This window comes from Drosophila ananassae (genome assembly GCF_017639315.1).
Source record: "Drosophila ananassae strain 14024-0371.13 chromosome Y unlocalized genomic scaffold, ASM1763931v2 tig00000255, whole genome shotgun sequence".
NCBI classification, from domain to species: Eukaryota; Metazoa; Arthropoda; class Insecta; order Diptera; family Drosophilidae; genus Drosophila; species Drosophila ananassae.
In genome coordinates, this window is record NW_025319107.1 from 480,588 (window position 1) to 489,314 (window position 8,727).

At 40.0% G+C, this 8,727-nt stretch overlaps 1 long non-coding RNA gene across 1 annotated transcript; it reads right to left on the bottom strand.

Moving 5' to 3' along the window:
* Positions 1-6,075: 6,075 nt before the first annotated feature.
* On the bottom strand, positions 6,076-6,315 carry LOC123258273. The gene is made up of 2 exons (XR_006508009.1): positions 6,263-6,315; positions 6,076-6,204 (listed from the first exon to the last, which is right to left on the bottom strand). It is a non-coding gene; the product is annotated as an uncharacterized LOC123258273 (long non-coding RNA).
* Between the last annotated feature and the right edge of the window lie 2,412 nt (positions 6,316-8,727).

The following is an 8,727-nucleotide window of genomic DNA, read 5'->3' on the forward strand; positions in this document are numbered from 1 at the left end:
GCGTGGAGGAGCTAAAGACAATTAAGTCTGAAGTAACTCAGGTTCTTCAAAACGCTGGGTTTGAATTGAGCAAGTGGTTTTCAAACTCGCCTGAAGTTACTGCATCCGAGAGCACGGTTAAGCCAATAACACTTTCGGACTCAGAGCTGACAAAAACATTAGGAATCGTTTGGGTTCCTAAAGATGATGTATTTAAATTCGAAATTGATATGTCAGTCATGGGTCAAAGGGCGACTAAGCGGAATATTCTTTCGGTGACGTCAAAGCTTTTCGACCCTCTTGGCTTATTAAGCCCGATCCTTATTAAAGGAAAGATCCTGTTACAGGAACTTTGGCTCAATAAGCTAGATTGGGATGAGTCCATTCCACTGCACTTGGAAACCGCATGGAACAAGATTCAGCTTGCCTTGTCACAGTTAGAAGAGATCTCAATACCGAGATTTGTGATGAGTGAGCCAATGTCACCAATTGAAATTCATGCCTTTTCTGACGCATCGATGAGAGCCTATGGAGCCTGCGTCTATATCCGTTGCAAATCTGCAGAAGGTAGTAAAGTCTCATTGTTGACAGCAAAGTCGAAAGTAGCGCCGCTCAAGACAAAGACGCTCCCCCGTCTTGAGTTATGTGCCGCTCACCTTCTCGCGGACCTCTGTCGCAAAATAAAACCTCTTATCAAAGCACCGATCGAACGAAGTGTATATTGGTCAGATTCGGAAGTTTGTCTTCATTGGATTCGTTCCCATCCATCGTCGTTGTCAACGTTCGTATCAAATAGAGTTGCTGAGATTCAAAAGTGGTCAGAGGATAGCACGTGGCGGCATGCCAACTAAACAGAACCCGGCAGATATTGTGTCAAGAGGTGGAGACGTAAAGGAAACGATAGAATCAATTTGGTTCACAGGTCCATCGTTTTTAACGGAGCCGGAAGATAAGTGGCCAACGAGCCCTCGGTTTGATCCGTCACCAGAGATTTTGCAGATGGAAGCAAAGAAGAGTGCGGTCGGACTGACTGCAATGGTCTCTACCTCATATTTGTTGGAAGTGATAGAAGGATTTTCCTCTCACTTAAAACTGCTGCGAGTGTTCGTTTACATGGTCCGCTTTATAAAGAAATGTAAAAAATTAGTAGTTCCTTCTGATAATGTACCTTCCCCTGTCGAATATCGAGACGCGTTTAATAAAATTGTCCAGATAGTCCAAGAGCACGAGTATCAAGAGGAAATTAAAAATGTTAGAAAAAATCTTGTTGTTAGCCCAAGCCTACAGAAGCTAAGTCCGTTTGTTCATGAAACCTCTCAGGCCGGGCTTACCTTTTCGTTGTTGCGGGTCGGGGGGCGACTAGCTAATGCTCCTATTTCGTACGATGCCAAGTTTCCAGTATTGTTGACGAAGCGCTCTCAATTTGTTCAGAGCTACGTCCGATACTTGCACGAGTCGAATTTTCATGTGGGTCCACGAGCACTAGTGAGTCTCTTGCGACAGCGCGTTTGGATAGTAAACGCGCAGGAAGTCTGCAGTCAGATAGTGCGGTCATGCATACCATGTTTTAAATGCAAGCCTCATCTGATGACTCAAATCATGGGAGATTTACCCCTAGATCGAGTTCGTGCTCTCCGCCCATTTTCCATATGTGGCGTAGATTTCTGTGGCCCTATTGAGACGACCTTGAAAATTCGCGGTAGGCCACCATACAAGTCCTACATTGCCCTGTTTGTTTGTTTTTCGTCTAAAGCAGTACATTTAGAAGTAGTTTCCGATCTGTCAACTGATTCCTTTCTATTGGCTTTTCAAAGGTTCGTTGGGCGCCGAGGATGTCCGCAGACCGTGCACTGCGACAACGCGACGAACTTCGTCGGAGCGAGTCGCCACTTCGCGGCACTGCGGCACCAGATCGAGAGCGAAGCGGACGAGCTGCGGCAATACGCATCAAAAAAAGGATGCGTATTTGCGTTCATACCGCCGCGGGCTCCGCACATGGGCGGACTATGGGAGGCAGGTGTGAAGTCTGCAAAGAACCTACTCCTACGAGCGGTGGGCAGCGCGAAGTTGACCGCAGAGGAGCTGCAGACCGTCCTCGTTGGAGTCGAGGCCGTCCTGAACTCGAGGCCCCTGGGCGCCCTCAGTCAGGACCCAAGCGACGGCGAGGCGCTGACTCCCGGGCACCTGTTGACAGGCGGGCCGCTCATCGCCCCACCAGCACCGCGGACCCCGGACCAGCAGGGTCTAACGTGCTTGCGGCGATGGCGGCTTGTCTCGTCAATCAAGCAAATGTTTTGGCAGCGTTGGTCCCGGGAGTACGTCTTGGGCCTACAGGCGCGGTCGCAGTGGCAGCGGGAGCAGGAGGACGCCAGGAAGGGCGATCTGGTCCTGGTCGCCGAGGACGACCAGCCGCCCCAGCAGTGGATCACCGCCAGGGTCGTCGAGACTCACGCCGGCGCGGACGGAAGGGTCAGGGTCGCCGACGTCAGGACGAGTAGAGGAGCATTATTTCGGAGAGCAGTCCATAAGCTGGCAAGGCTGCCAATAGTTGAAGCCTAAGGAAGGCCTTCAACGGGGCCGGTGTATAATTAGATGTAGATAATAAGTAGAATGTTATGAAGTCTAGTATAAGTTAGTTTAGGGCGGAGCGGGAGCGCAAGTGAAGCTCTCACTTGCGCTCTCCCATGAATTCGCCCCGCTTCGCCGCACTAGATAAGCTAGGCTTAAGGTTTGTTAATATGAAATATAACCGAATTTATAACGTCGAAGAGTGCACGCATTTTTGTTTTCGGTCGTTTTTTTCGCAATATAATTTAATTCTACAGCCACCGATTTTTCCTTTCGTTGTTCGCGACGAGATAAAATAATCTCGATAAACACGTATGAACAACTCCTGAATGATCCCCATTCAATTGCCAATCTTGATTTGCGGCAAGCATCATTGAACAAACTTGGTGCAATTGCCAGGAAAAAAGATAACATTATGGAGAATGACAAGTTTAATGATTTAATGAGATTAACAAATGAGAAGCAATTCGAATTGTTACAACACTGTATACATTTAAATCAAACAGAAAACGCATTACCCTTACACTTATTCTTAACCGGGCCAGCAGGATGTGGAAAAACATTCACCATCAAATTATTAATGGAGATTTTCAACCGATTTTCTAATACTGATGGGTATTTAAACGCTTATATTGCTTGCGCATCAACAGGAAAGGCAGCAGTAGCTATTGGGGGCACAACAGTTCATACGGCTTTCAAAATATCACCGGCGAATCGAATTCCACTATCAAATGAACTGAAATTTTTATATCGAACACTTTTCAAGTACGTGAAAGTAATAGTTATCGATGAAGCGAGTATGATTGGTGCTGAGATGTTAGAACGAATAGATTTAAGACTGAGAGAGATAACAGGTCATTATGATTCCTTATTCGGTGGTATGAATATGATCTTTATCGGAGATTTGAGACAATTGCCACCAGTGAGAGCAACTCCTATTTATAAGCAAAAAATACAAAGAATAGGTGGTAATCAGTTATGGAGGAGTATTAAATTTTATGAACTGACAGAGGTTATGAGACAAGAAAATGAATGTTTCTCATCAGCCTTAACGAAAATTGGTAACGGGGAAATTTTGACCAGACAACAACTGGAACTCATTGAATCAGGGTTCGTTACGAATGAGGATGCCCATAATCTTTGTCCCAATGGAGTTAGATTATACTATGATAATTATTCTGCCGATACTTACAATCTTTCTGTATTGAACTCAAGTGAGAATAAGAAAGATTCTATCGCTGACGACGAAATAATCGGTTGTGGTAATGATTTTCAAAAAGAACGAGATGCAAGACTCAAACTACATCAACTGTCATCAATTGATACTGGTGGCCTCCCGTACCAAATCGTTTTTGCTTTGAACAAACCATATTTAGTCACAACGAATATCGATGTAACAGATGGATTAGCAAATGGAGCAGTCGGTAAATTGGTCTATGTTGAGTTAGATGATCAAAGCCACAAAATTATCAGAGTTTGGCTAATTTTTCCAAAAGGTGTAGGAAGACGGACACGTAGTAAAACAGCTCAATATGCTACTCGACTAGGAATAAGTAATGACGCAACTCCGATAAGTCGTAGGTCAGCGACTTTCCCATTATACAAAACTAAATCACTTAGTAAAATCCAAGCAAAGAGAAACCATTTTCCACTTAAGCCAGCATGCGCAATGACTATTCACAAGTCGCAAGGAGGAACGTACGATAGTGTTGTGTATACGTATAGCAAGAAACATTCGCAATCCTTGGTTTATGTAGCTTTATCAAGAGTTACAAGTCCTCAAGGTCTCTATATAGTGTCTGCAGAAAATCAGGTTTTATTCCATCACGGACGACGCGAAGACACATCAGTAGCTCAATTGAGAAGAGAATTTGACAGACTTTCTACGGTTCGTTTAAAAACTCTCGATCTAGTACTGTTAGAAAATATTGAGAAAGGAGATATGACGATATTCTCATTCAATTGTCAAAGTATTAACAAACATGCAACAGATTTACGAGGTAATGTTCTAAAAAATTCGGATATATTGATGCTTTCCGAAACTTGGCTTGACGATGACAGGAATGTTAATGTTGAAAATTTTGATTGCATTGTACAATACAAGAGACCCAGTGTTAGAGCGGGTGGTGTCGGTATATATCAAAATGTAAATAGACTCCAACATGTTGTGGTAAAACATAATGACGTTCATGCCCGTAACCATGAATTCGTTTCTAGTCATACATCCTCCGTTGGGGATTTGTGTGCTGCAGAATGCTCTCTGGCTAATGGGAAAACAATTATTATGGTGTCGATTTATATCTCACCAGGTAAATCGATTACTGATATTAAAGATTTTATCCACCATGTGCTTCTGCCATATACAGAGGGTGGTTCGAGGCTATTGAATAAGAATTATCACGAAATTCCTATGATCATTTCGGGAGATTTTAATGTTAATTTCGCGAGGGAAGAATCTGTAGAGTTATTGAACTTTTTGAAAAACACACTCAATTTGGATATTGTTAATGATAGGAACACTAGCACGACTAGACACGGGACAACAATCGATGCAGTTTTTGCACGATTCATTAAGGATTTAAGTGCTCACGTATATATCTCGCACTTTAGTTACCATAACCCAATTATCACGACATTAGGAAATGATATTCATGAAATTGACAATGAAAATGGCACATGATTGGTAAATTGTCATTGTAATTTCTTTGTAATTTTTAATTGTAATATTGTTATTTATGTAATACTAGCAGTACCCTGCCACGTTTCGCTGTGGCATATTGTTGTTGCACGCATAAAAAATAAGTCAAACAAAAAAGAATAATTTTCAAATTAATTAAATTCTGTAATACTTGTGGGTATACAATATTCTTTGTTTCTCCTCCTTAATCATTCATTATTATTTCTGTATTTTAGTACATAGGTTGCTCTTCACTTAAGCACCTTGTGATACACGACATTTTTTGTTTTATTATCAGGCGCAAAAACAAACAACGCAGATGGTCTTCCGACCCGTGAACATGCCACGTATAATTGACCATGGGAAAAACATGAATGTTCTAGATTTAAACCACAAACTTTTAAGGATTGGCCTTGTGATTTGTTGATTGTCATGGCAAATGCAAGACGTATCGGAAATTGAAGTCTTTTAAATTCAAACGGCATATCGGTTGGGATCATCGGGATCCTCGGAATGAGAACTTCCTCACCTTTGAATTTTCCTATCATTATCGTAGCGTAAATTACATTGTTCATCAATTTACTAACCACCAAACGCGTACCGTTGCACAGTTTTGGTTGGTTTATGTTTCGAAGCATGATTACTACGGAGCCAACCTTTAGGCGTAAATTGTGCGGTGGTAAGCCAGGCACGTCCAAAGAGTTTAAAAATTCAATTGGATAGTTGGTGGCTTCATCTTCATTTGTGACGCAGTCAATAGATTTGAATGAATGCATTGTTCCAATGATCTTATTTTGAATTATGTAGTTCAGGTCATCTACATCTTTATTCTTAGCCGCTAAAATTGCTCGCTCACTCAACCATTCATTATTTTTGTAGTTAGAAATAATATTTGGAAATACATTGTTGATAAGTTCGTCTTTTGATGAGACAAAATTACAGAAATTATTTGGAAATGATATTAAACCGCTCGATTCTATCTACAAAATAAAAACCAGATTCTTTAACTACATTCTATGTAAGTACAAAAATAAATACCTTAAATGTCGGATTAAAACCTCCTTCTTCGATAATGTCTGCCCCAAATGACGTCATTTGGAAACAACTATTGTATTTTCGAGTATTTGCAAGAAAGTGGCGTGATTCTTGTGTTTCGCCGCAAAGCAATGAATACAATGGCTCTTGTGGCGGAGTCAACACTGGCAATTTCACTTTACCATTAACGCAGCATAATCCAGGCGTTTCTCCGGAAAACTTTAATGCACCACAATACTCGCAAACAACGTCCATTTGCCCAATGCAAACGCTAGGATGCAAGCTGTAATCATTGCTGCAATCGTATCGAAACGCAGCTCGATTCAAATCAGCTAAATATCTGCGTCGCAAATTGAAATCTATTTAAGAAGCACGATGTCGAGCCATACTATTGCGGCGCTGTTCACGTGCAATTTCTCGTTCTTCTTCAGTCCTTTCATATGCAATATTTTGTATTGTTCTTGCATTACGGCTTTGTCGGGAAAGATTCGACCGTCTTGGTCGCGGCATTATTAATTAAACTTCACTTCACTTCAATCCACTTGTTAATTATTTATTTAATAGAAATAGTTTTAATATTGATTTCAGCGCAACACAATCTTTTTGGTTCGTTGTTAAATTTGAGAGCCTGACTATGAATTTGACTTCGTTTGTAACTGACATTTTGACATTTGACATTTTCTTCTTAGCTGTCTGCCTAAATAAAAAAGTATGGGCCAGGGAGGAAAGGGAGGAACGCTGTCGAACGGGACAAAAAGTATCCTATGTCCTTCTCCTGGCTCTAAGCTACCTCCCTACCAATTTTCACTCAAATCTGTTCTTCCGTTCTTGATTTATAAGTTGTGTAACATAAAACACGATGTTCTTTTATATATATAGATTGTATACTTGTGAATAAATTGAAAATTTTTGGAACTATACATTAATCGAACGTCATTCATCTATAAGAAAATATTAGAAAAAGCAAATTCATGCTTCGTCGTAGAATTATTTAACCTCTAATTTTCAAACTAACCTAAGAGAGAAAATAGAGATGATGAAATGAAAATAGAGAGAGAGGAATACTAGAAGTTTCACTTCTGTCTTGCGTAGGCTTGACACACCCTTTTATTTTAATTTTTTGACGTAAGCTTAAGGTATTTTAAAAAGTTGTAGAACAACAGTATAACAGTATAACAGTTCTTATATGATAGTAAGAAACATTTTCCAATTTTTTTCAGGATTTTTAAGAGAAAATTAGTGCAAACAGACAAACCGACGCAAACTGGCTTCATTTTGAAGAAGAAGGAAAAATCGAATTTTTCGAATAACTTCTGAATGAAATGTCGGATCGGGTACCAATCGACGCGTATTTAGCTCTAGAGTGCGAATATATAAAATATTCTATCTCTATATCTAATATTCTGGGGACTAAAATGTGTCCACCAGCCCCACTTTAATGATTAAAAATTTTTTTACTTTCACCCTAATTTCTCCCAAACCAAATAACTTTTGGAATATGTTTCGACAAAAATTATCTAATTGAAACAATACCTTTCGATTGGTATATCATTCATTTAGATCGGTTGCCTACAGAAAATTTTTAATTCTTCGGCTATATATAGAGTTTCCTCAGGTCCTCAGGCATGCAGGTCGTCACCTCGTGGAATATATATTATTCTATTATAATGTTCTCTATTTCCTTATTTAATATTGTATATCAATTTAAATTTGCGGACTCTGTTTTCCGAACTGGTTTTACACTGCACACCATTGGGCTTATAGATGTCCCACTTCCCAGATCCATAAGAAAATATACAATCTTGCCGCAAATGTCTAGTTACTTTGCAATTCCAACAAGTTATATTTGACAGATTTTTTTGTTTAGCAGAAATGTCTATGCTGTAGTTTTCTGCTTTATTTTCCTCAATCTCTGTTACTGAGATACAGTATATACAATAAGAACATCCTTCTTTTGATTTCAGAATGTAAATTTCCTAACTATTTCTATTAACTATTTCTATTAAACTAATTCCATTAACTCTGATTCCTCAAGCACCTCAAATACAGAGCTTTGTAATATGTACCAAATGGTTCGCCAGGGTTTTGGTTTTCGAGCTCGAAACTGTTCACGCAGTTCTGTTTTTTGACGATTTTTTTTATATTGCTCACGTAGGCCGGTGCAAAATTGATTCCAGGTAAATGATTCTGTTCGTTTATGAAATCTCCAGAACCATAAACTAGCTTTGCGTGTTAATAGCTAATTAACATTTTTGGCCATCGCACAGTAGCTACGCCATAGCACAAAAAAAAAATTGCAATCAAATGTCTCTAAAATGTTCAAACTTCCTGATGGCAAACCGGGTTTATCTGGAAATCTAAAGGGACTTGCTAAAAATAGAATGCAAAGCGTGATATTGTGTACATTTTTGCAGCGCAGCTGTACTTAGCAAGAATTTTTACAAAACAAAATTGCGCAACAAAAGTGG